This window comes from Meleagris gallopavo, chromosome 4, assembly GCF_905368555.1.
Source record: "Meleagris gallopavo chromosome 4, MGAL_WU_HG_1.1, whole genome shotgun sequence".
NCBI classification, from domain to species: Eukaryota; Metazoa; Chordata; class Aves; order Galliformes; family Phasianidae; genus Meleagris; species Meleagris gallopavo.
Genome location: NC_139407.1, coordinates 60,538,115 through 60,543,555, shown reverse-complemented (window position 1 = coordinate 60,543,555; position 5,441 = coordinate 60,538,115).

Below are 5,441 nucleotides of genomic sequence, written 5' to 3'. Positions count from 1 at the left end.
TAAGTACAAAAAGTTGTCTATTAACTGATACTGTTAATTGAAAAGCTTGTTTGGGGGTGAAAAGATAACAACAACAAAAAACTTTTGAGAGCAGGAAATTGAGCTACTGAAGTTCATTATGCAAAGCAAAAATGTATCAAAGGTGCTGGAAGGCTCATTCACTTATCCCTGCTTTTCAAAGCAATAAGTCATTTTGGCATTTTGCATTAGCTACTAAAAGGTTTCATGGGACATATCCAAGCCATTGTGCTAAGCAAGCATTGTTCAGACAAAGGAGCAAATAGACCTTCAAGTGCAGCACGAGGTTTTGTTTCCCATTTGCTTTTGACCACAGACTTTGATTTTTTGTCATTATCCCACCTTGAAAAAGCCTTGTGAAGAATACCTGACAGTGATCTCTATCACAAGACTTTGTCAACGATCCCCATGCCACAAAGGCAAGGGAAGGAAGAAAAATCCACTATATCCAAATCTGTTGGATTTTTGCCCTCCAGGCTGAGATGAAGATAACTTAGTTTCTACCTTCTCTTCCTGCCTGATGTACTGAAAGTTCCACACACCATTGCGTTGTGGGTAAGCGCTGAGTACCTCAAATAGCAGTGGTATGGGCTGTCTTCAGTATCTCAGCAGAGGACAGAACAGATAGTGCCTGCCCGCAACCTGGCATCACAGGCATCTTTAGTCAGCAAAACTGCAACATGCACTTAAGTTGCTTTTAGACTTTATAAAAAAAAAAAAAAAAAAAAAAAAAAAAGGATTTATTACAAATCATACTCTCACCTTACATCATCCTATTATACTAAATTAACATGAATTACAAATGCAGCTTCACACAGATCAGCCAATCTGTTCCTGCCTGCAGTGTGCTTGGGAACATTACATCCTTCAAGAAATTATCAAGTTGGAAGGTATTCAAGTAATTGTACAAATCACACCTAACCAGCCATCCCCATTGGAACTGATTTGATATTGCTCCTTGACACAGTATACAAGCTTGTGTTCTAGTGCCAAATAATTTGTATAGTAGCTATGCCTAGAGCATGAAATAACATATTTCTGTAACCATTTTACAAACAAGTTTTCTATTACTTTTTCATATGTCTAAATCTTTGTCACATTTGTATTATTTTTATACTATAGAATTATCTTCAATCATATTTTATTTCTTCAGTTCTTCACTGGTATTCCTATCCTATCATCACCTTGCCCTTTTTTTTGGGGGGGGGGAGGGGGAGGGAAGCAACTGGAACCTGTTTTCCCCATAATGAATACTAACCTTCCACCCTCTGTTTCTACAGTGACATCACTGCAGAATCTGTACACATGTACTGCTGTTTTGTGTGTCCCTAAAAATCACACCGTTATTTTAGAAAAGTGAAATCGGGAGATACACATCATCTTTAAGGAAATATGTAAAAATATCAACAAATGAGCTGCAGTTTCCTCAGCTCTCTGTTCAGTACTTTCTTCTTCAGCTATCCTCTGTGATTTTACTCGAGATGTCTGTTGACACACAGAAAAGTGGAAGTAGGAAAACAAAGTTTTCAGCTTCAGGATAACAGTATCAAATATTTGTCCTTCTGCCTTCTCAAAAACAGGACCAGCCCGCATTACAGAAAAGTAACTCAATAGCCTTACTGAAGTTACGTAAGGCCAGTCCATGAAATAACTGCAGAGATAAATATACTGTAGCAAACAGGAAAAAGACAAAGGTATCAGGGTAGTTTCTGTACCAGTGATCACATCTAGTAAGCTTCATTTTAATCACACTGAGATTTGCTGCACGTGAGTTGTGCCATCTGCTCAGGTTTCCTTACTTGGAAGAGCAGGCTTCAGAATCTTCATTAAGGCTATTAAAATTACAAGCTGACCTTATGGGCCTGTTTACATGTGTAGCCCCCATTCTTTTCAGGAATATTAAAAGAAGCTGCCAGCAGGACATTGCATATGGGGAAAAAAAAAAAAAAAAAAAAAAGACTTCCTCTAATTGTCTCTCTCTAGCACTGCTGTTCATCATCCTGTTTGTCTGCCCTTCTGCAGCTGTGTGTTTGTCCAACAGCTTTTCACTGCAGCAGCCTGCACTGGGAAAAACAACACATTTTAATATTCAGGCCAGGCTACACCTTCCATTATAACTACTCTTCCATCACAGCTGCAGACACATGTATAAAGGAATATTTTGGCCTTCTACTAAAGGGACCAAGTTTAGCACTTCAGCACATTGAAATGTAACATATTTGTAACCAGTAACTGCTAACTGATAGCAAAGAACAAATCCAGGCAGAAAAGAATCTGTGTGCTTTATTAAATTGCTGCCTGATAGTCTTTCATCTCAAGCCCACTAAATGTCACAAAAGTTATTTTCCCTTGCTTAATCCTACAATAAAAAGATCCTTTTCTATGCAATGCTTTGCTCAGATCAGTATTCTTCACTACATATGGCATGCATGACAAGCTAGGAGTCATGCAAGATACTGCTTTCTTATCTAAACCAGCCTATTTCTATTTCATCCAGCAGCTGAAGTACACTCACTTAAAAAAAAACAACCAAACGTACAAACAACATAAATCAACAATGTAATGCAACCAAAACTACAATCTTAAGACAAACACCAGCTGAGCACATACATGTGAAATCTATACAGTCATATATACATATATGTATATATATACACACACACATACACTTAACAGGCTTATTGATATTCATGGATGTTACTGTGTTGATGTTTCACAAGTTACACAAAGCTTCCATAAAAAAAACAGGTTTAGCCATATGTTTCCTTTTGATTAAGGCATTATCTCTCCATGGTGACTGCATGTGTTGTTGAGTAAGGAGTTAAAGTGTTTTCTTCCGGAGTCTTGTCATCTTTTCCCCTGCCTGTTTGGAACCAAATAGTTTTACTTTCCCCATGCTTTGAAAAAAACACTATCCCAGCTCCACAGGCTAGGCTGGAAAGGAAAAACAGAAAACATGAAAAGAAAAATATACTTCCATCCATCTGCAAGGAAACACTGTCGCCTTGTAGTCTGCAGGAAAACGCTGAGTCAAAACATCCAGCTGTTGCACTGCTTAAGCCCTGTTCCTCAGCTATTTACCTAGCTCACCAAACAGCAGTGCAGAGTACTTACAATTATCACATTCTAATAATAGATGCTATTAAGCTCAATATTCCTAGCCACAAGCCACAGCTTGTCACACACCTGACAAAGCTTCTTCCTAAGTTCAACAGCTCCTGAGAATCACTGCTACCAGCCTGAGGGCATTTTTGGCCAGGGACCAAAAAACCAACACACTCCTCCTACCAGCAGAAACATTCAGGCTCCTATTCCAGGCCAGAAGTTCACGACATGATAGGACTCCCTGGTCTATTTCAGACATAACATGGATTTTAAGCTTCCACATATAAGAGAGAGGAAAAAAAAAAAAATAAATCACAGAGCAACAACAAACCACACACCCCTTCTAGAATAGCTTCATCAGCTCATAATAAAAATGGGTAATTCACTCTTACCACTTGGAAGATATGATTTTTTTCTTCCTTTACTTTCTGGATTACTGTGATTCATTTTCTGACCCACAGGCACAACACCATACTGTAATTCACAACATTTTTAGTCACAAAGGAAGCTTTTACTTTTGCTCCGAAACCAAAGCCATCAGTCTGTACCCACAAGCTCCAGTACAGGCAATAAGCTTTTCCTAATTTATCATTGCTAGTGTTGTTTTTGTTTGTTTGTTTTTTTTATTGAATTCCCAATGTCTTGTCTTGAGAATTAACAAGCCCTATTTAGATAAACAAAGCCTGAAGATTACAGAGAACATATACAATATTTTAATAAGGAGGCAATAGTACCACTCTTCTACAAAATTCCAACTAGTAAGAGGAATAATAAAGATGAAGTAACAATTGACCCAATTTCATTCTATCCAAACTTCAATATAAAGCCTACAAGACCTTCCTTCGTCTTCACTAACATCAAAGCTACCTTTTATAGCACTGTTGGTAATTGAAAGGAAAATACTGGCACTTCCTTTTGTAATCAGGTAGATTGATTTTTCATTAACATTTCCAGCTGCTTGAAGTTTTCTAGTAGAAATAAGAGTAAATTCTTGCTGAAGGTTACTAATAAAAATAACCTTTCTAGAGTTACCTAAGAAATAACTCTGTGATGATATATTGATTTCACTATATTTGAATGTGTTTGTTATGAGGACTAAAAGCTAAAGTGGAAGAGAAGGACATGATTTTAACAAAAGATGAACATTATAACAGAATGAGGAGTGGAAATGAATAATTGCTCTGCTTCAATTTCTTTTCCCTTCTAAGGATTTGTAAAGGAGCATAACATTTAATAACCTTCCTTGTAGCTCTCTCTATATATTCCTTTTTTCTCTGGCTGATGTGCTAAAACATTTCTGTGATGGATAAAAAGACTTCTAGTACTCAGCTGTGTGCTAAAATTTTAGCTACCTGGTTTGTGGTTCTGATTGGTGGTAGAAAACATATTATGAGAAAACTTTATTGGAGGTTGGGTATACACAGAATGCAGATTTTGGTACTGAGGAAATAAATAATGATTTAAGTATCCAGCATGGAAGAAAGATATTTTAATGTGGACTGAGTGAAAACAAAGGTTTGGTTTGGGCTCTGCTTATGCCCTGCTAAAGAATTTGCCTGAGGGAATGCCTGGAAGACATTGAGTGATGGAGAGCCACCATTCTAGTTGTAGTCATAAAACTGTGATTTATTATCTTTGTGCCACACATGAGATGAGCAGCAATGCAGTTTAGCCTAAGTAACCTCTGTGTACAGCGGAATGAATGCTAGTGTTATGCCACGTGAGTGTTTTCCCTTTGTTCAGGGTAGCACAAAGTAATATCTTCTTGGGATTAATGTCTCCTGTTCCTGAAAGATCTCCAAAATAGAGAATCCTACATTGGTAATTCTGACTTTAACATATAACCATAAATTTCTGCACCCATGTAAAGCCAGCAGAGAAGCTTGGGATTTTTCCAAAATACTGCTGCCACCTAGTTGAGATCTGAAAGAAGGGCTCATGTGTGCAAAACAGTGCCCATTCACTGTAGCTCTGTCCACAGATCTGAAGTTACAACTTCTCAAGGAACATTTTTCCTCTTTTATGTATTTGGCCAAGGACACCACAACTCAGAATTATGAAACAATGGTAATAAACATAACAAGGCCAACACTTTCTGCTACTTCCATGTCTAACCTTGACACGATTCATGTGGCATTTTCTAGAAAAACAATAAAATATTTAAAGATACAGCACACCAAAAGTCTTGTGAAATATGAGTAAAGATTTTCTATTTAATAGAGAAGATCTGAGGCACAGTATATGGTTGGCTGATGTGGATCTGAAAATCATCAGAACTTGAGGTGCTTCCAATTTGAATTTCAGCTTTCGAATCACCT